The sequence below is a fragment of the Apis cerana genome, linkage group LG5 (assembly GCF_029169275.1).
Source record: "Apis cerana isolate GH-2021 linkage group LG5, AcerK_1.0, whole genome shotgun sequence".
NCBI lineage: Eukaryota > Metazoa > Arthropoda > Insecta > Hymenoptera > Apidae > Apis > Apis cerana.
Genome location: NC_083856.1, coordinates 4,415,900 through 4,439,263, shown reverse-complemented (window position 1 = coordinate 4,439,263; position 23,364 = coordinate 4,415,900). Strand labels below are relative to the sequence as shown.

Below are 23,364 nucleotides of genomic sequence, written 5' to 3'. Positions count from 1 at the left end.
TATCACAATATTGCTAAAAATTCGAATAATTATAATTCCTTCAGTTTGTAATTTAATAAATTAAAATTTCATATACGTACGTGATGATTATTTAAAAAAAATGAATATTTAATAGCATTTAACGGCAAAAATGAATATTAATTATAATTAACAGGAACGTAATTAATTTTTAAATCGAAAACATAATATCGTATTATCATCTATAAAATATTCAATGCGTACTACACTTGCCTCTTACGAATGATAGATGTAATAAAGAACTATCATTAATTGATCTTAACATAATGCATTTAACGTAGAGCATAACGATGACTTGTACAATAGCTAAACAGAATAATAAGCGCTCGAAGGGGTAAAAAAAAAAGTAGAGATCGTTGGGTTGATGGTATTCACCCCCTCTTAGTTGTTTTCTTTTCATTGATTATTCATTACGTGTCCATCTTTCTCATCATTGTACACATTTCTTCCTTTACTTTTAATGCTTCCTCTTCTTCTCGCGTTAATATTTAATTTTTTCGCGAATTGGCCTCCATCGTTTCATCCCCATTTTATTTATTCTCGATATTTGCTATTTCCTCGCGTTTTTCCTTTTCCTCTTCGTTTATTCACTTGATCCTTTGTTTTCTTCGATTCTTGTCTATCTTTGTTCAATTTTGTAAAAATTTACGATGGAAAAATAATCCCTTAAAAAATAATTTTCCTTCTACATTTAAGTTATTCGAACATTAGATCAAATAAAAGTTCATTTCTCAAATGATTGATTTCCCACATTGAAATTTATAATTAAAAGAATTTCTAATGTTGAGAAAAACTTTATATACCTTTTATGTAACAATAAACATTAGAAAAATAAAGATTTTTCAAAAAACCCAAAAAAATTTACATTTCCCAAATCTGCACTAAATACGTATCGTGCGAAAAGAGAAAGGGAGTAAAAAATTTAACCACTTTTATAACTTTTAAACTTCATCGATTATCCGCACGAAAGGACTAAGAGGATAAAATAAGGGTGGAAATCAAATGAACAAAGGGCGAAGCGGAGTGTGCAGGCCTAATAGATCACGGCTTAGCGAATTGCCACATGGATCGAGCCGAGGCGAAGTGAAAAAGTAACCCTGCATTGTGAGAGAATGTATCCTGGTATGGAGAAAAGAATACACGAAATTGTGTAAGGGTTGAAAACGCAGGGGGAGGGTGGGAGTTGTGGCGAGCGATAAGTCGTGGAAAACGAACTAATCAAAGCATTAATCTCCTTTACGCGAGGAGGCACCGGCTAACGCGTATATATGTAAATGAATCTAATTCCTATTCTCGGTGGCTTCGGTTGGAGAATGGTGGTCGTAAAAATGTAAATCTTACTTTGAATAATATTTTCCGACTCCTCTGCCCCCTCTGTGCGTGTCTTCGAGAACGATGGTCACGGGGTGGAGTAAGAAACTGGGTTTACTGTTCAATAATTTTTATTGTTGATATAATTTCAAAGCTTGGTTGTCATGGTCCTGCGAAAGATATGATGTATTTATTTAACAAGGAATTGAAAGATCTCGAGATATTTGCGATGATTATAAAGATCAAGAAATTGAAAATTAATGATAATAGTTGATGAAGAATGAGAGATTTATGGATTTATATTTTGTAGCAAAATTGGTAATTAAAATAAAAGAGATAAACATGTAAGATAGTACAATACATATTTCGGCTTCTTTCGAAATTCCACTAATCAAAATATTAGTAAAATATTAAAAACTGCGTTTATCAGAACTTTGAAACAGAATAAAAAAAAAACACGAATTTTCCACCTATGAAAATTTTAATTAAATGTTAATTAATTACGATGAAGGGAAAATCGTTAGAAAAATCGGATTAATCAAAAGCGTTATTAATGACGAATGAAGCGGAAAAATACTTAATTCGGTTTTCTTTATTTAAGCGGTGTTCGTGCAGCTTAGCCATCCATGAAAACGGAAGCATCCGTCTTTTGTACTGAGCTTTTGATTGATCTACCAAAGCTCTTCCGTATTGTATCAAAGATTTCCGATAAATGGGTTGCCGTTAAAGCTCCACGTCTACCTCTTCTTGCATCCTTCCATCCGGTTACGAAATATCTCTTCCGGTGAACTTCGAATAGTTTCGTTTGAGATAAAAGCTTCTTATTCTCGTATTGTTTTTTCTTAATGTTAATTCATTTTTCACAAGAGAATTTATTAAGAGATAAAATATGTATATTAATGAAATTTATTGGAAATGAAACTTCTCTTGGTATAATTAGAACAGATTAAAATGATAAGATGGATCAAAGGATAATGAATTTTTAATATATACGAGTATAATGAATATTTCAATAATGCAATTCATAATTCACAATAGGTAAACTTTTCTTTTAAGAAATTTTTTCGATGAAGGTATTTATTGTATTTGCAAAGAAATAATTGTCGTGTTTAATAATTAAATTAGGATGTAAATTTTGCGCAAAAGAATAATCGTTTGAAAATTGTAAGTTAAAATATATGCAGAATAAATTGAAATATTTACCGAATCTCGTAAATCTAAAAACAAAAATTCCTCTTCTGCAAATTCTAGATAAGTATCGATCCAAAAGTATTATCATTTTGTCGCGTTTTATTATATTTGAAAGATTAATTCGAATTATTTTACTTTAAAATAAGAAATTCGACAATTATAGATGCACGTTCGATTTACGCGAGAGCATTAACCAATCACTTCTCGAATCACGTACTTTATCTTGCGATGCTCTTGCTAAATTTGCGGCTACGATCGAACCGAATTACACCGAGAAACGAACAGTAGAAGTATTCAACATAGCTAATACAACTGAAAGCCCGTATAGAAACGGGGTTACAAGCTTAGCAGAGGCTTTCGTGCGTTTAGTAACGGCGTAATCCTGCAACCGCGTGAATCGTTGATTTAATGTAATTTTAATGAATGCGAATTTGTAGGGATTCCTGTTCGCGGTGCTAGCGTACAACGCATACTAATAAACGATGAAATTCCTCTTGAAAATAAATTGCTACTACCTGGCTGGATAATATGGATATTCTCGAGGAACGCAGCGATTTTTCCAAATAATATTTTCCATGTATTTTCAAATAGGAAAAAACTTGGCTTGAATAAATTTGTTTAGCAGCGAAACAAATAATAATAAATTAATCGTGAACTCGATTTATAATTAAAAATGAATAACAAAGCTTCTAGTATCTCAACATTCTATTTCCTTTCTGAAAGTTCAAACAGCGATATTTACAATAACAATAACCATACAATAATAATTAAACGAAATAATTAAAAAAACTGGAAAATGGTATTTGTAATATGGTCTCGATGTTCGAGGTGCAAAATAAATGTAGCTGTGAATTTCAGCAGAAAAGATCAATTTTCCGCATTTCCAATGAGCGAATAAAATAAAATTTTACTCTTAAAGATGATAGAAAGAGGCGTGACTCGAATAAGAAGATTAGAAAGTAAGTTAATTAGAATAATCGAGGATGGTTGATCAAGTTTGAAGAGGCAAAAGGTGAAATGGGAGAGATCCGAGATTTCGAATCAGAAGCGTTTGAAGGAAACATTCGCGGACGTACGTCTGCATAAATTATGCGAGGTCGCCCCGGATGAAAGTAATTAAGAGGTCTGAAAAAGAAAATTTTCCGAGGGACATAATTATCTTGACCCAGTTTCCGGTTCCAATCTGCGATAAATAATGCAACTATCTTCCCCGGTGAGGTGGAGAAAAGGAGAACCTTCTTCCTGTCGTCACGTTGCTGCGCAACGATCGAACATCCGCAGTGATTCTTTTCCCCCAATATTTGAGAACATATTGCTGCGGAAACCGGTAATATTTGATTCTCACGATCAAGGAAATGTTTCGGGAAATCGAGCTAATATTATTAATAACAGAGTTGTCCTTTTTTAAAAAATACCAGATTAATCGATCTATTTGAAATTGCAAAATTATATTGGTTGATAATTTTTTAATAATCAATTCGATTTTTTCCATTCATTCGTTATTTGTTAATCTATATTTCTTAAATGTAGATTTCCAATTTTTATGAAAGTTACAATACACGTTCTCCAAAGAAATATTTATCAAATATCGTTGAAAAATATAAATTATAAAAGGAGTAATTCGTATATTTGCTGTAAGAGGAATTTTTGGCCAATCTGCATACTCTGTATGCAGAAACGTCTCGCTTCATTTCCGATTGATGTTTCGTTTTAACTACTGTTTCGTTATCGCTACAGCTGTTCTTTTATGCGAAACAGGTGTGGCCATGTCTATTGGACCAAGTTCCGATACAAAAGTCATCACAGACGATTTCTCCGAAGCTCATTAACCTCTTTGATCAGCTAATCTTGCTCTCGATAAAATTCTAGCTCCGTTTCAATCGAATCTTCTTTTTATTCTCAATTGATCTCTAACTTCTAATTTTTGTTCTTGTTCTAAAAACGTATGTATGAATCGCAATAGATGAAAAGGAGACTGATAAACACTGCTTACTTACCTCGCTCAATGATGCTTTTATCAATACAAAAGCTTGTAACTCTTTCACAATTTTACAAACGCGAAAACAATTCTACCGATTCCATTTCCAAATTCCACCAAACTCCAGTTCTATCGAATTTCTCGCATTTAATTCATAACGCCACTTGAACGCCCTCCAACCAACCTAACATTCACATAGAGACCGCCCAACTCGAATTCTAACATCTACTCCTCAAATCCCATTACACCAACTTCTACGCCACACCTAGATCGTCTCCACACCGATCCTCATCATCTTCCACGAGCTTCATTACGAGCAACATAAATACATTATCCGTGAATCCACATATCAGTCACGTTCCCTAATATCATTACCAATATATCTCCCCCTCCCTTCTCCCTAAACAACTGCCAGTTCCAAATCCTCTCACACCGACGTGTAATTCGCTATATTCGACGAAATTAATCGCGACGACAAATTTCACCGCCAAATTTACCCGCTTCAGGGTACGAGCGTGGATCACCTTTGCCGCGCGAGAAGGGATAGAATCATCATCGATCGGCCATTTCCATCGCTCGTGGCCATTTTCATTCGGCATCGATCTGGAAATTAGACTAGTAAGTGACGTTTGCCCACATTTGTTCCGCGTGTGTAACTTTATTTATGGGCTTCTTGGCTGGCCAACGGTCGTTAGAAACGTAATACGTACGCGTGTATCGAGAAACGTGCGGAAATTGCATCCGAGTCGCTTGGATATCCCGTTCGTTGAAAATTAGTTTCGCGCGATCGCCGCCATTGTTCACGGTGGCGCTAGGTGGATATCCCACATACGGATACCAATTGCGTTGTACACGTTGAAATTTCGCGTGGGTGGTGATTGAATGGATTTGCACGGTTGGCCGAGAAAGTATCCAGCTGAGCGGATATTTCGTACTTTGTTCCGGATATATCATTTTTCACTGTTTCAAGAGAGTCCCAGGAGTCGTCTTTTTCAGCACCTAGAATTGATGAATTCGTTAATGGCGAGTCTTTTTTTTTTCTTCAGGATTTAAAGAGATTTAGTTTGGAAAACAATATATACGATTTTGTTTGTTCATTCTGTAATGATATAATAATTCTTATAAATTTGTGAAAATGTGACAGGTACTAATTTTCTATTAAACCTCCAATTGTTGAAAATCGTGCAAATCATCTCTTTAGAAAAGTTAATAATTCCCTTTTATTTAATTTCATTTCAATCATTTACGTATTTAATACACTTAAATCAAGAAAACCAATTTTGTAATTAACCAATTTGTAATTAATCCGAAGAAAATACCGAACGATGTGATATTAATTATTCCATTTGTGAAAAGTAATTATTCTTGGTAACCAGAATTAAATATTTTTCAAGAAATAATCAAATTCAAATATTCTTGAGATTATTATCATATAATAAACATAAAGGAAAAAAGTGTGCCTTCTAAGTCGGTAGAAAAACCACATCGAATTAATTCAATCACTGTTTCTACAGCATGAACTTCCATACACCGTTCCACGCAAAACAGTTCATTTGCATATTCCGGCATCCTTGGCCACATGATTACCAGAGCAGAAGCGGCAAAATATCCGTCGTGCGCAATGAATTACATCAAACACCAACCGTCACAGCAATCGTCACCAGCAAGGTGACTCTGTATCCACGAACATGCGTGAGCACAACGAGAACTCGCGTAACGCACGATTTTTATTTCTCTCTCTTTCTTTCTTCTTTTCCCTTCCACTCAAAGTTAATTGCGCTCTTTCAGTCAGAGGCGAGCGTCGATTGAAATTTAGCGAGGATTCACGCATTCAGACAAGATGCGACAATCCGGTCGGACCGGTCGTTTACATATATTATGAGCTTTTTCACGCGTTCCTGACACGATTTTCACCAGACACAAAGCCAGCTCTCGCCACGTTGATAAAAGAAGCGTTGCTTGTCCTCCTCTTCTCTCGCTTCCCCCTTCTTTCTCTCTTCGTTCCTTTTTCTTTTTTCTTTTCTCCTTTCTTTTTTTTCCCCCCTTCGCACGAGCAGCCCTTCAAGTCGAGTGCCGAGTCGAGTGAGCGAGCGAACGAAAGACAGAGAGATAAGAGGTAAACGTTTTCGGAATCTTGCAGCCCTTGTTCGCCGAGGTGCGAAGCCTTCTCTCATGGCTCCTTCAGAAAGAGCACTGGCTGACGGAAACATAAATTTCAGAGATCTACCTTCCCTCCTCTTCTTTTTAGTTTTTCCTTTCCCCCCTTTTCTTGTTTTCTTTTTTCTTCTTCTTTTTCTTCTTTTTTTCTCGTTTTTCGAAGATAGAATACTTTTGCAGCATTGTCGACTTTTCGTCGCGGACAGCGACGCATTGTCGTCCGACACTGCAATCCGGAATCGAGGCTTGATTTACGGGCAGTTCGTGACGGTTCGGTTTCCATGGATTTTCCTATGGAGTGATATAGCTCGAGATTTTTTTTTTCCACCCTTTTGTTGCACTCTCGATAGATTCCAGGATATCCCTGTGTTTCTTATTTCGTGGTGTAAGGTAGAAAATACAAGTGAAGGGTGGAAAAGTTTAGTTTGTGAGGGATGGTTATTTTTTGGGAACTTTTTGAAAATGATGATTTATTCGATCGTGATTTTATTATGGATTTTATTTGGTATTTGAATCTACTTTTTTTTGTTTAATATTTTTAACGATGTAGAATCTTGATCAAATTAATAAGAACATTTTTTGTTAGGACACAGAGTTTTTTAAATGTAAACTGTATCCTTGATATAAAATTTCTGATAAATATTGTAATTCACTTCATCCGGGATCAAATACGATTTAAATGAAAAAAATCTCAATATTAAAAAATGTCTCATAAGGTATTTCAATCAATTTCAAGTTCTATGAACCGAGCTCTCGCTGCATTAATTAAAATTTTCCACCAAAAATTTCATTACACAGAAAACTGCAATTTTTATTCGAAAATATTACACTTTCCTCCCTTCTTGAAAACAATTTCACATTTCTGAAAAATCTTTAAAAGTTTTAATTATATTTTAACTATTAGAGAACGGTATACACCTGTCTCTCGTCCAGAAAACATTTCTGGAAACGAAATTTTTATTGCACAATGTATTCACCATCGTCCGACATCGTTTAGAATAAGAAAGAGCCGAGGAAGATCCTCACCCCGTTTCCGCTTTAGTTACGTTATGATAAGCATCATTTCGTGAGGCGAGCTGACTCGAGAGATCTCGGAGAGGAGATCCGCCTCTTGTTCCGCTTCTCCTCGCTCGAAACGCCATGAAATAAAGCAGCGGCTGTTCATAATCACTGGGAGTGCGACAAAATGGCTGATGAACTTGAATGGAACAGGTGGTCGGCCGTCATGGTTCACTCCGTGTATTATTATGCATTTAGAATGCCACAGGATTGTGCTATCCACTTTCTTTCTTTCTTTCTCTCTTTCTTTTTTTTTTTTTTCTTCAATGCGAGGTTACGATATTTTATCGCGTATATTCTTCTCAAAATAGTGTGCTTTGCAATGGGAATTTAGGATTGTGAGGATAAAAGATCCTCTTTATGCGAATAGAAGGTTTTATTCAGCTTAGGTTATTTATTTTATTCTTATGACGTATTTATCTTCGATATATGTAGAGTTAAATTATTGAACTTGTAACGAGGAGGAAAAAGCATTGAAATAAATTATTTTTATTCGTTTCGAGATACAGAAAATTTTAATTGTTATTAAATATTAAATAATTTATTTTTTTATTGTTTAATAATCGCGAAGAAATCTATTTATTCAGAATTTTATTAACATGCTCCAATAAATATCATAGATTTTTATACGTTTCTTTATTTTTCTGTTCACAGGTATGTATAAATTTTCAACAATTCAGCTTCCAGCATAAATTTTATAACGAGAAAGTATTTGTGAGTATACGTATTTTCCACTAAGAGAATTCTTGCATGCGATTAGCAGAATCGTTAAAGCAACCTTGTCGAAATTTCATTTTTCCTTTTTTTTTTTTTTTTTCTGTAAAACTTTTGTGGTTCACCGTAAAAAGTGTTTGTTTGAATTTCGCGACTAGGTTTTGGTTAACCAGATACTAAAACGACGACTAAAACTGAGTGTGCCGCTTTATACACTGTTTCTTGTTGAGTAAAGAAAAAGAAAAATGAATAAAAAAGAAGAAGTAAGAATATTAACCAGAAAAGTAAACTTATTAACGAAGAACTTTGCAAAACTTCATTATTCCTCGAGGATATTGTAATTTTTTTCTCTTTTTTAACAGTTTATAATTTCTCCTTCCTCCGTCCTGAATTTCAAGGGATCGTGAATATTTTTATATATCTCCTGAATAAACGTGCATTTATTTATTTAACTTTTTGATTTTCTTATGCTAATTTCCATTATCTTATCACATTTATTCCCTTCATCACTCTCATGTTTTATTTAAGCATTTTTATACACGCTTCTCTCTCTTTTTTTTTTTTTTTTGTATTTCATTATATAAGCGTCGTTACATTGAATTTCGTCAGCGCACAATATTCAATCCTGTTCCTCGTTTTTCCCCTTTCGAAACATTATAGAAAATTAAGTCATAGACATGCAAATTGATTTGTTCAATTTAACTGATCAATTCATCGACTCCAACGAGTTGAACATGCAAACGAGATCGAAGCAATGCCACCAAAGCAATGTCACCGAAGCAAAGGAAACGACTGACAAACGTTTCGCTTCGAAAATTCCACCAATCACCTTACATTCTTTCTCTTCTCTTCAATCGCTATTTTCTTCTCTCGCTATTTGATAAATTTCTAAGAGAAAAAAGTCGAAAAGGAAAAAAACAAATTCTTTCATTCTCTTTCTTAAACTACTCTTCTAAATATAAGAAGAAATCGTGCTTGATAATATTAATAATTTAATTACATCTTTCATCATATTCGATTCATCTATACATTTTGACATTTATATAGAAATAAATGAACAGATCCTTTTCTTAAATTCTACTAAATATCTCGCATATCTCTTGAGATATATATAAATTATTTTGTTAAACTCGTTAAAAGAAAAGAGTATCCCAACGATCAAAATCGATCTTCACAATTTTTCTCGACTATCGATAAAATCAAAATTCTTATCATCAGAAAGCGAAACATTCGTCGAAATTTTACACTCTCTCCCTTTCTCTTTTTCTCTTCGACCCTCATTCCCGAGGAGCAATTTAATCTTTTCCAAGACAAACCGCGGGAAAGAGGAATCGCGATCGTGTCGCGACACCGATCTTCTCGCCCCTCGACGAGGAGGGGTGAGATCTGGCCGAAAAAACCGGGTTGTGCCGGGGAGATGGCGGCCTTCGAATAAAAAATTCGAAATTTATGCTCCTTCTGTGTTGAATACTGACGAGACGCCCGGCGGGGGGATAGATAAAATGGGGGTGAGTTAAAGGTGGAAAGATTCGCGTCATATTTTTCGGGGTGAATCGTGGGACCGGATCTACATTTAGCGTCGAACCCAACCCCATCCACGATTTTTCTTCGAAAGAGTTCTCGCCAACGGGCTGGAAGATTAGGGACGAAGTTGGGAAAGATTGGGAATGGTTGAGCACATTTTTGCTGAGATTTTTCTTTTCTTTTCTTCTCTTTTTTTTTCTTTTTTATTTATTAAATAGATTTTTTCGGCGAGAAAAATTCTATGCGAGATTGAAATTTTGATGAAGATTTGGAGAGTTGAGGAAGAGGTTTGCAAAATTCGCATTTTTTGATAAATCTTATAATCGTTTCCTCAAAGTTTAGATTATTTTTCGGTAAATAAATTTATTTATTAGATATAGTAGATATAAAAAATTTTTTAGATAAAAATTCGAATCTTCTGATTTCTTTTTATCGATTTATCACAGAAGAGAAATTTTCTATCATAATAAATATTTGTAATTACAAATTACTATTAACAAGAAATCTGTAATCGATATCAAGCATCTGTATCGGTTGGTAATACAACAAAGATTAATTCGACTATAATTACATGGATGGAACGAGGATTGACCATTTTCCCACGTAATTGACAACATTCGACAGATAATCGGCATAAAAATAAAAAAAGAAAGTAGGCGAATAAAATCCAGAGCAAGAAATATCGAAAAAGTTTCGTCATAGGATGATTTCGTGTTTTGTCACGTGCAACGAATATTCTTGTTTGTTTTCTTTCCTCTCAACTTGTTTCACCATGCAATGCTCGATTCATCGTTTCTTGTACTTATTTATTCAATGTTTCAAAGATTCTTCCAATTCTTCTTTTCTTTCAGACGAATTATATTTATGAATGGTTTCATGCTATTATTTTATGTTATTGGTTGAATATATATGGGGGTTTTTTGAATATAAATGTGTTTATGCTTTTTTATGAAACAAATAGTTTTTCAAATTTAAAAATATTTCAGATTTATTCAACAATTAAATTCTGAAATTGGATTATAATTTTATTTCCAAGTTAATTGTGTTCATCTTTTAAAAGTCATTAAAAAATTCTTTGTGGCAAGGGTTAATAAAAAGTAAACAGGTGTACAATTACTATTTAATTAAAGGACGCTTCTTATCTGCATATTATATGTGTAAATATATACAGAAGTCGCTAGCGAATTCTCCAAAGGCTTTACCAAAGAAAATTTTGTTTCAAAATTGCTATGACCTTAATTACCACTGCACAAGAGGAGAAGTATGAAAATATGAAAAAAATCATGCGAATGAATTATTTAAAAAGATCAAAGGATTAAAGAAGTAATGAAATTGCAATTTCATTTTCTTTTTTATCATAATCCCTTCAATATTTAATTGTAAATAATAAAATTATAAAACTTCTTATACGTGAAATATTTTAAAAATTAAAGATTCAATGGGAAATTTAAAAAAAAAACTCAGATTTCAACTCTTAAAACATATTACTATTCTATTCATAAAAGTTCCGAAATTTATTATACAAATAATAAAATTTTATCTTTTTTTACATTTGCCTCGTTTATATAAAAAAGAAACACTTGCATTATTTCTTCATAAATATTCAAAAGAAAAAGAAAAAATAACGAAAATCAAAATTCCAACCACGAAAAAGAATCTCAAATCATTCCTCTACCCCCTTTTCTAAACACTATTCAAAATTGATTACCAAAAGAAAGGGGAGAATCAAGCCATCCCTTCAACTGTTTCCCAAACATTTTCAAACAACGATCACAAAGATTCCCATCGATTTCCCATCGAACGCTGGAAAATTAGAATTGAGGGATATTCCCAGAAATCAGAAGATCGACAATATCTGTTGAATTCAATTTGCCAACCGCGTTTCGGGGGTGATAGAGTAGATTTTCACAAAACTTTAGATTATGTAGACCATCGGATACAGGCTATTCCCGTAGAGGAACGAAATCACGCGGAGGGGTAACTATGAAAATTCAAACTACGTCAGCGTAATAGACGACAGAGTTCGCCCCAGAATTACGCTGCATGAACAGAGGGGGATGAGGATGGGTGCGGGTGGAGGAGGGACAGAGTCTGCAAACAGTGGCGCAAACAGTGTGTACGGGATCTTATAATCCGTTCGTCTTTTTACTTTACAATCTCTGACACACGTGTACATCTATTCTGTGAATACAATGGGTACTTTGGAAATGGGGGATGAAAAATTTAAAAGTGGCTGGAAGTTGTAAAGCGTAGAAAGAATGAGACTCGGATCGAGTACGGTCCTTGTTTATGGAATCTAAGTTAGTTATTGTTGGATTTGCCTTGAGGGTAAATTTAGAGATGAAGAAAAAGTAAGTTGGAATATTCACTTCTGTATAATTTAACTTAATGTTTTTTTTCTTTGTATCTGTTTTAATATATATATATTAATTCTTGTGCGTATTCCTTATGAATTTACTAAGCAATGTTAGTCTAAAAACGAATTAAAAAATATTTAGGTATAATAATGTAATATAGATTAAGTAAATATGTGTAAAGTAATATATAAATGATAAGTTGTGAATTAACGTTTGATTTTTAGTAAAACTTGTATAATTTGAAATTTTTTTAAAAGAAGTATGAAGAAATATTTTTTAAAATCATGAAAGTGATATAAAGTGAAGATGAATATTTTTTATATAAACTTTTATTCCAAGAGTAGAGAAAATGTTACACATTTCTGACGTTTCAACATAAATTTTATGTTACCTCCGTAACATAAAATTAAAATCTTATTCATCTGATGTCAGAATTTATTTTAATATCCTATAGAGTATATTCTACGTGTCTGCTTTTCATTTTAAGACAAGTTTAAGATTATTTTATAATTACGTACTGTATTATAAATTAAAAATTGTATGAAATTAAATTTTATTTGAAATATTATAAAAAAAAAAAGTAGAAATATCTATACATTTGCAAAAATAAAAAGTGAAACTAGACACGATATCTTCAATATTGTTTTTAATATTTTTAAAACAAATGTAATGGTAATTTATTTATCTAATAATTCCTAGTTTTACATTACATATCTATACTAGATATCTATTTGCGTGAATCGAAAGCTACTTGATTAAAATCCCGTCAAAATATGTTTCTTAGTAAGAAAAACGATCCAGGTAAAAGCGAACAAATTCAGATATAACTAGAAATTATGTTTTTCACGTATTTCACAATATCAAAGTACGTTTTTACTTAAAATTCTTTCATTTTAAGAAATTCTTGCGATATTAACGATTCTAACGAGCTTACGATATTTTCCCTAAGAGTATTTTAAAATGGACCTTCTACCTTTTACCCCTTTCAACAACCAGCTTCATTAATCCAAATTCCTATTTACAACTTAAAATTTTTCCATAACGTAAACCAAAATATCATAGACCTCATTAACAAATTTTCAATCAATAAAAATATAACAATAATTCTAAAAATATTTAACAAATACTCACGAAATTATGTGCCCTCTCGCCTACTTTAAATCGCGATAAAATTATATCTTACAGTCTCGCTTACACTTTTGACTCGCATTTCTAAAAAAAAATCTTTAATCCAACCTCGAGGAGCATCGTGTCGAGCGCAATTTAATACCAGCCGCGTTTCATCTCGCGATGAAACACAGATCACGAGCGTGTGCCGACTTTTTCCGCCGTTGAACTGTTCAGACCCGCGCAAACAATGCACCGCTCGATCACCGCGATTCGACTCGACGTTTTTTCATTCTGGTTCACCCCCTCCCCCCTTCGTTCTTTCTTTCTTTTACCATCTGATGTCTCTCTTCTTCACCCCCCTTTCAACTGTGCACGCGTGTTTTCGAATACGCGTCTATTCGTAATTTCGTCGATACTCGGAGAATTCAGCGAACGTTCGCGGAAACGAAGCGGAAGCTCGATCCTCTGGGAGCGTAAGAAGCGTAATCGACCTAGTTATCGTGCACCACGGTTCGATCCTTTCGAAGAGCTGATGCGGAGAGAGAAGTGCTATTTTTTTTCGTGGTTTTGTTGTGCAAGAGGAACAGCCGGAGTTAACGAGGCTCGAGAATTAGTTTTTGTTCCTTTTTTTTTGTCGAGAGGAAAGATTTTTTTTCTATCGTGAAACTAAGATTGAATATATATATACAAGGATGTATAATAATTCTAATATTTGTTGTAATCGATTTACAATTTTTTTCTTTCTGATCGTTTGCAATTAAGTTTATAATTAATATTGCAAAGAGAATGATAATTTTTTATGAGAATTTTAATACAGATTATTTGTTCGTATTAATATTTTTATGTGTAGAGATCAAATATTATCGAATGATGTTAAATTGCATTGCCCTTCTATGGAATTTATATTTCTGCAAAATGGAATAATGAAATTCATGAAATATAATATATATATATATTTGCAAATTTCAATAGGATGAGAATATTAATAGCATATTTCGTTATAAAATTTCTAACGGAAATTTATTTCTCTATTCTCTCTTTCCCTAAAATTTATATTTTCCTATTATCTATTAATAGAATGAAGCTGAATTATAAATTTTATTGTAGAAAAATAAAAATTGGGAAATTGCAATTAGTCAGATTCGTTGATTATCTTACTTTTTTTATGGAAAAAAAATTTAATCCTCTTAGAATCGATACTGAATACAAGGATAGTACAATTTTAACGTAGAAATTGTAGATATTAATGGTTTACTTCTTTTTAATACGAAATATCGATTTATAGCGATTGGATTTTATGGAAAAGACAAAATAAGTTATAAATTGATTACATTGCAGACTCGTCCACTATGAGAAGATAAATTATTTGTGTGAATATGAACAATCCAAATTATAAAGGGGATAATAGGATTAAAAATACTCACACGTGTTGTTTAATAAAGGAACAACAGTCCCTTTCATAAATAACCTTATTAAAAATAGACGACTTATTACAACGTAATCCTATTATAAAAAAAAACCAGGTCACGCAATTAGCTTCATTCATTTAATAATCTCACACATAAAATAAAAGGAAATAACTTGAATTTGAATTGTTTCTATTATTCTTCAAATTAAATAATACTCATTCGATATTACATCTAATTTTTAATACTATTTTTTTCTCTCTTCATTCAAACCGATCATACAGTACAGATTACATATTTCAACTCTCAAACAATTCAACCCCTTAACACACAACGATATAATAATACACCAACTAATATTTACGACAATGATAATAAATTAAACGTGACAATAAATTATAAATAGATTGTGCACAGACTTGTCCAATACATATATCACACGCATCTCGTTATCGAGAAGAATATCGAATGGACCATCGATATTTTTTCCCCCTCGATGCACAACCAGCCCCCGAAAATGATGAATCGCGAATAATTATCTCGCAGCCGTTTATCGATAATTGGTCGAGATTTAATACCAAGTGGCTGGCTTTTTCGACATTTCCGGGATCCGATTCCCACCAGTTGGGGGAGGAGTAGCTCTTCTCCATCGGCAATCAATCGACTCGACGAAACAGGGGCGAGAAAACGCGAGTCTCTCTGATATTTCTCGATAATTTGTCCCATTCCTCCTTTTCACTCCACTTTTCCAGCTCTATGTTTCCCCCTTCTCTTTCTCTCTCTCTATTTTCCCTCTTTTTCCTCTTTCACTTCTTAGCTTGCTCGTCGAAATCACCACGGAATTTTCTCGTTGCATCGATTCGCTCGACCAATCGTTTCCCATCCTCGCTCCCTTCTTCCTCTCTCGTTTTATTTTCTTCTATTTCCTCTTTCCTCTCCTCCACCGCGGTTGCTTTTTTTTTCTTTTTTTCTTTTTTTTTTTTTTTGCGTAGTTCCACCCGCAGCTTCGAAAACGACACCGCACGCCGCGAGCATAAATCGATGGGGACAGAATTCATCGACTGCCTCCGGCCGGCGCCCTTCGGTAATTTGTTGAGAGACCCACCGTGTGCATCGTGGTTCGTGGTTGTCGTGTGCGTGCGCGGGTGTAGGTCGGTAGATTTGTGTGCGGTTCGATACGTGCAAGGGAAATTTCTGTCGGGGATAAATGTGGGGAGAGGAAGAGGGAGAGGGAGAGGGAGACAGAGAGAGGGAGGGAGGTTCTTCAGGTTGACACGTGGACAACGGTTACGCGTGAATTATGATTGATCGTGGGAAGATGAAGTATGAATAATTTGTTGCTTTTAACCTCGTGACGATTTCCTCCTCCTTTTTTGCTTCGAAATGGATTGCGAATTTTTTTTCTTCTTTAAAATCTTAGATATTCGAGAAAATTTAATTTAAAGGAGAATTTAATTTTTTCTTTCTTCTCTTTTTTATTTAAATTTCCGTTCTACGGATGAAACAAATTCAGAATCACTGTTCATTCATCAAATAGTAACGAAGGAAGGAAATAATTGAAAAGGATTTCCAATCACTTGATCGATATTTATTCTCGTCTCCAGCATCAGAATGCTGTCAAAGTCATCGATCGAGAAACGTTGTATCGTTTTCACGTTCCTCCTCCGTCACATGCCGTATATTTTTTAAAATATTCGCGATAGCCTGACGTACAACACTGGATTTACGGCATGACTCAAAATGCAGAAGGACGGACGAAAAATAAAAATGAAATAGAAAAAGAAAAAAGAACAAAACGGGGGATGCAAAACGCTAAAGTCGCGTCTCGTATAAGTTACAACCGGTTTCGTATAAATTACAATCGCTCTATGGAATTGCATGGATAACACCCGTATAACACGGTTCACACTCTCTCGCGCGATAGCACGTTGTAACCGTCGAAATTTCAGAGCACATAATTTAATTAGGGAAGATAACGAGACGAGGCGGAGCAAGTCGGTACGATTCCGTTCACGTATACGTGGTGTACGCGTGATTCTAACCGCGTCATGCTCACCTGGATCCATTAACGATATTCATATCATTCAAAGGGCGAACCGTTATCGGAGAGGTTCGTTTAAATCGCCATATCGAGCCCAAGAATTACGGGTATCCCGTGTATTATCAGACGGCCGCGTCTGAATGGCCGCACGCCGTGAAACCTAATGAACTTCTACGAAATTCTCTCTCTCTCTCTCTCTGCATATCTACGTTAAAGGGGTATCTACGTACACGAGACGATAGTTTGAATTGTGTAGTTCTGCGGCGTGAATTTTGCCGATGAAACACGAGAATTCTGTGAGAGATTGTGATGAAGCTTTTGATTAATAACCCACTTGCAGTCGAATTTTTTATTTTTTAGTTTTTAGTGGAAAAGAATTTTTAACAAGCAATTGTTGATTATTAATGATAGGAATGCTTTTGTGAAAAAATATATAGATATATTCCTCCCTGTTTCTTTCTGAAACGATAATTTAAATTGTATTATAATTCTACTCGATGAATTTGGAATGTTTTTTTTTTTCAAATTAAAAGAGAAATAAATTTCTCTTCGTTCTTTTCGTTATATCTTTCTTTATTAGAAAAATTATCTCCGTTTTTGTGAATGTGAGAGGGGGTTGAAGTCGCACGTGACTGCAGTGCAGACGGCGGAACGTGCACGCATGCGCCACCGGAAGGCATTCGCTTCGTTCACGTTGGTCTCCTGTCTTTGCATTAGATTCCATGCATGGTCGCATTCTGGTTGCTCGAAAAGAAGACGCAATCGAGTGGATCCATATATTCGGACAAAATCGACCGAGATTCGAATGCTGCGGCATCTTTTAACCCTTTGTTGTAACTTGAGCACTGTGATCGTATTATTGGAAATTGAGTTTGATTATCTTCGTTTTTTGAGAAATTTTTATCAATGGATTTCAATCCTTCTAATATTTCTTTGATTTAATAATAATGATATTTTTTGACCAGCAACTAATCGAAGATTGATCCGGATGTGGACGAAAATAAATGTTTCATTATTTCCTTTTTCCTTTAATTTCTTTTTTATATATGAATGAAACATTTGCTGATAAATGATATTTCAATCGCGTACAATATAATCAATGTTTCTTTCAAATCAATTTTCTTCTATGGAACGACAACGAATATTATCTTTAGAAATTGTACGATCAAACGAGTGAGGTGAGCTTCAATGAATTTCTGAAACTTTCCTTCCAGAGTTTACACAGAGCATGCCACGAAACTTTCTGGAATTCTATGCATGCAACATTCTCCTTTTTCAATAAATTGGAAAACAGTCTTGGCACAGATACAATCCGTTTGATGTACAAAGAGAAGTCGTAGATTCGATTTCGTGAGAAAAAGAATCTTGGAAAGGAGATAAAATTTGCGTGAAATTGCAGTTGTATATATATTTTTCTGTAAAATCCTAATTCAAAATCTTGTCAGATTATTAGATACGTTTAATTTATAATTTATATTTTATTATTCCGAACAAATTCGACAACCCTCTCCTTTGATCCGTCGACCCTTATTTTCCTATCCACTGTATCTTGCTAAATGTGTGAAAAAGAGACGGAGAGAGAAAATGTGGTTTAAGGGTGGAAAATGTGTTCTATTGTGTTCCGACAATAGCCAGGAATGCTTCGTGGTTTCTTTTTTGGTTCTCCGCTTCTCGAATAGTAAATGTTGGAATTCATTTCGACTCGATATAGATATATACTTAAACGCGAGGGTCGGCCGAGAAGGGGTGAACTTGCCAACTAACGTGGATAATCTGAATTTATACAATTGCAGTGGTTACATGCAATTGTATAAATGAGAAAGAGGAAGAATATTTAATGAGAAAATTTTCAATTGTAATTTGAGTGCTTGGAATATGTTAAACTTTTGTTAAAATGGAAAGATATTATAGTTAATATAGAAGTAGAAATTTTGAATTGTATTAACAATTTGAAATTATTTTTAAATCATAATTTTCATATTTACATAATTCAGTATCTCCTTAGTTTGAATAAGAATCAGAATTCGTAGAAATAAATATATCTCGAAATGAAAAATATTTTAAGAATCGTTCGAGCAATTTTCAAAATTTTGATTTCAATCTAATTTATTCTTAAATATTTTCAATAAAATCCAAAAGATAAAATTGTCCACAAACATATTTACTCTTCTAGGAACGGATGAGAGAGATATCCCTGTAAACGATTTGCATTAAACGAGAAACGTATCCAAGGCAATGCGAATCGCCGCTTTCGAATCTCCATGGAGGTCAGATTTCCCGAGTTGCAAAGATCGTTCCTTCCACGAGAAACATTTCAGTGGCGCATATATTTGAATTCGACAGCGATAATATCGCGTTTTAATTTCTATCGGGAATCGTGCACAACAGCAACAGCGTTTTTTTTTTTTTTTAAATCTTTTGCTTGCCCATTTCCGTCCAGGCCTGAAACCGTAGGATTCTCGAACAAGGATAGCTCTGTGTATTTTAAAACTGCTCGCTATAATCCTTCGATTCGAGCTTTTGAATTAACTATGTTGCTCCTCCGTGGATTTATTCCCTCTTTCGTTCATCTTGGAATGAGTATGCGAAAAATTATTTGATAGATTGTTCCGATTCTATTGTATTTTGTTATGTAATAATGATATTTTATTAAGAAATTATTAAGAAATGAAAATTGAACTGTTCGTAACTTGTATTTTTAATTGGACCACCACAATATATTTTTAAATAATTTCACGTTATAATTATACACAAGTGAGACTTGTATTTATATTATAAGCTCATATATTGCCTTGAGATATCATTGATTTTATAAAGTATGAAAAATATAATTAATCCTTAAGATAGCACGTGTACATATTGAAGTAGCAACAAGTAATATTCTAAATTGTACAAAATATATAGTAAAGTCCCTTTAAAGAAGCTATCTTAAACAAAATAAATTATTTATGAATCAAGCTTTCAAAATTTTTTCAAAATCCGACTGGAAACGATTTATTTCTATTCCATCGTCGAAGCAGTCTTCAACAAAGTTTTAAGATTAAAACAAAGACAAAGGGGTGAAAACTTTTGGTCCGCAACTTTTGGATTACCGAATTCGAGCTTTGATCCGATTTACAAAGAATGTCCCTTAACGCTGTAATTAACTTCCGGCGCCATGGAATACTTTCCCCGCAAACAAGTCACGTTTCAAGACTCGTGCATCGCATTCAAATTCAACCACGGCCGCATATAAGTGGCTCTGCGCCCTGAAATACGAGATCGGGTTGGCGTCAGTGCGGAGAATAAAAAATTACCTCGCTGACTTAGTCAACGCACATTTTTTCAAATAATACATACATGCACAATTAGATATTCCCCGGACAGTATTTATAATTTATGGACACATTTGTTTGTATATTGTTGCTGTTGTCGAATAGATGGAACATGGGTGGAGAAATAATATATCTTAATGAACTTTATAGATATAATTTTATTCGCTCTTTCTTAATTGCTGCACTTGTTTTTTGATTGAACGTTAAGTATTTTGCGAATGAAGATTCAACGTTTAACGGATTGATAATCATAACGATTCAATCGAATCTTCATCTTCCTTAAAATAGCGTTTGTCTCCTGTTTATTATAGTGATGACAAATTGATATTAATCACATTAAATGTAGAATTAAATGGACAATATCACTCGAATAAATGGATTTAAATCTTCTGCCATACACACTTTTCCGTAGCATTACGCATGCTCGACACTTTTTCGAGAGGAGTCAACATTTCCAAATAAAAAAAAGAAAGAAAAAGAGAGGAATTCGAAATCGCACTTTCTGAAAATTCTGAAAAATCACTCTTCTCCAGATAAGGGTGCGTTTTTTCGCACGGATTTTCGTGCTTCGGATGGATCGATCGATTGAAAAGCATGCACGGAATGATAGACGAGCATCGGTCGACCGACGTCAGTTAAACAGGCGTGACAATGGCCACTGGTCCCCTGTCATCGTGCGTTATTACGCATAAAGGTGACACGCATTCAGGGCCCTATCGAGAAAAGAATTCGTCGGGACGGCCCACCATCACCCTCCGTTCCCTCGTGCCATTATTAAATTATAAACGCGTTTCGACCTATCGCCGTTCCATCTATGCCCGGAACCGATGGCCTCGCTTCCGTCACCCCCTCCGAATTATCGAATAGAATAGAAATCTCGACGGGGGGAGGCTTCCTGCGGACGTCGAAGCGAGATGGAACTTTTCTACCTCGCTTTAAACTCGTTTTCACCGATGCATTGTGGTATTTTTGAAATGGTAACGATGGACGAGTGACGCGTTGTTGATTGTGAAGAATTCGAGGGGGTGGGTGATATATCCGAGATATTTTTATGGAATTGAGCAGGGATTTTTCAAAATTGATCCGTTTAATTTAAGGGAGTTAGATTTAAATTAATCATTAAGATTAATGATTTAAAATATTCTATTATTTCTTGAAATTATAAAAATCTCCATAATTTCACACATCAAACTCGATAAGAATTTGAGATCGCATCATTTCTCCAACAAGTACACGAATAATATTCCTTAACATTTCACTTGGATTTGCTCTACGTTCCGACATTTAAAGATGGAATTGGATTATCTCCAACCGTATAAAAAACTCAATCTATCCCTACTATCCCTCTTTCGTTCCTCCCACATATTTAATCAACTTTATCCAACTTTATCCAAAAACAAGACAACGAAAGGATAACAATCAACCGCGAACCATCCAGTATTTCGATCAACGATCTAATCACGCGTTAAACGACGAATGAGATCTCTCTCGGGAAGATCGAAACTATTCCTATACCAATTCCAAGGCCTGTTGATTGAATATACCGAGCGGAATCGTTGTTCCCTTGATTTATTGGCCGCTTTAAGGACGACCGTGGAACCGATTACGTGGCTATTTCGGTTGTGGAAGGAAGGGGAAAGAAACGGGGCGCAGGTGAGAAGCGATTGAAAAAGAGGGAGGAAGAGGGTTGCGGGCGTTGGAAGAGGATAGGCGAAGGCCACGATCGATGGAATCGTTTGAGAGGCGAATTATTTGCCCGGTGCATCGTGCCACCGAGCCTCACGGTCCTTTGACCGAGGTTCCAAAGTGAGGTTCCGGAGACTATCGATGTCAGGATATAAAGTGACGCCGTTCCTCTTCGATCTTCCCTCCCCCGATATTTAGATAACGAATCGGGCTTAAAATTTCATTTATCGTTAAGAATCTTTGTTGTGCGTATCTTTGAAACCGTTGATTCGTTTAAAAAATATTATCCGTATACTGTTTAACGATATTATATTTCCAGCAAAATGATTTCTTTCATAATTACATTGCACAATTATATCGGTATTTCGTTATTTATCTTAGAAACAGTATTTTGGGGGCTTAAATTTGTATTGATCGTTTTGATTGCAAAGAATCATTTATTATTGATCCTGTGTTATTTTTATTAGAAAATTTTCTGAATGGCATAAATAGCAATTAATAACAACAAGTTTTCTAATAACTATGTAAATGATAATCTATTGTAATAAATAAACTGATACTTACATTCCTTCTTCGTATCAAGCACGGGGAATCCATTCTGATCCCTTCAAAAATCGATCGGCCATCAATACCAACCCCGAATCGCGACGATTATGCGAAATTACACGGGGAAAGAGGGCTCATCACGGATACAACGTCATCCATAAACTTCTATCTTACATGATTAATTAAGCGACGGTCAAGCGTGATTGAACAAGTGCTCGGGGTCAGGCCAGGTTAAGGGTAGTAAGGGGAGACATTATGGAACCGTTAGCTCCCGGCATGAGGCAACAATGGAACGCTTCAACGGGGGCGAGATGAAATTATTTGGTCGATGCGCAATTATTGAGAGCTGCTTTGTAACGCATGCTTGTATCCCGCAGGCGTTGCACCCAAGTGCGACCATCATCGGGCCAGGAATATTGTTCCGGGTAAATTGCTCTGCGTCTAAATTCGATCCTATGTCTAAATAAGACAAATCGTTAATTCGTTTTCAATCAAATCTTACGCGAGGATCTCCTTTTCCTCAATTTATATCGGTGGATGAATATTTATAATTATGGATGTGCATATCTTGCTTTCATTTCCTCTGCTTTGTTATGCCGAGTTTTAATTAATGGTTGATTAGATTTTTTTGCGATGGAAACGTTAATTAAAATGATCGTTCTCTGATACGATGTAATTGAATTAATCGTAGAAGGGTTTGATCATGAATTTGACGATGAAAAAGATTTTTGTAATTTTTGAATCAAATATATCATATTGAAGAGAACTCAGGAATTTTGAATTAATAATATGATACGTATCTGATAATTTGTAATCAAAATTGAATAATTTTCAATTCAATTTTAAATAAAAAATCAAAGTTCAAGGAATGAAGTTTAGGAATATACAATAGTTTCAAATTTATCTTGTAATAGAGATGAAAAATTGAAAGATCGAATTTGAATTGTCGCCT

At 34.4% G+C, this 23,364-nt stretch overlaps 1 protein-coding gene and 1 long non-coding RNA gene across 14 annotated transcripts in view; one reads left to right on the top strand and one right to left on the bottom strand.

The window, feature by feature from the left end:
- LOC107996518 (nephrin) overlaps positions 1-23,364 on the top strand; it is a 419,478-nt gene that overhangs the window by 275,138 nt on the left and 120,976 nt on the right. Inside the window, exon 1 of one of the 12 annotated variants that reach the window (XM_062074580.1) lies at positions 8,374-8,428. The exons of the other annotated variants lie outside the window; for them this stretch is intronic. The gene's annotated coding sequence lies outside the window, so the exon portion shown is untranslated. Of the gene's footprint in view, positions 1-8,373; positions 8,429-23,364 lie in introns of those variants that run through there. 12 annotated transcript variants of the gene reach the window in all.
- Positions 3,211-23,364, bottom strand: part of LOC114577367 (uncharacterized) — a 68,221-nt gene continuing 48,067 nt past the window's right edge. The window contains exons 4-6 of one of the 2 annotated variants that reach the window (XR_009829613.1): positions 5,209-5,497; positions 4,518-5,101; positions 3,211-4,455 (exon numbers count right to left, since the gene is read on the bottom strand). This is a non-coding gene — a long non-coding RNA (uncharacterized LOC114577367). Of the gene's footprint in view, positions 5,102-5,208; positions 5,498-23,364 lie in introns of both variants that reach the window. The other variant, XR_009829612.1, reaches the window with a different exon arrangement.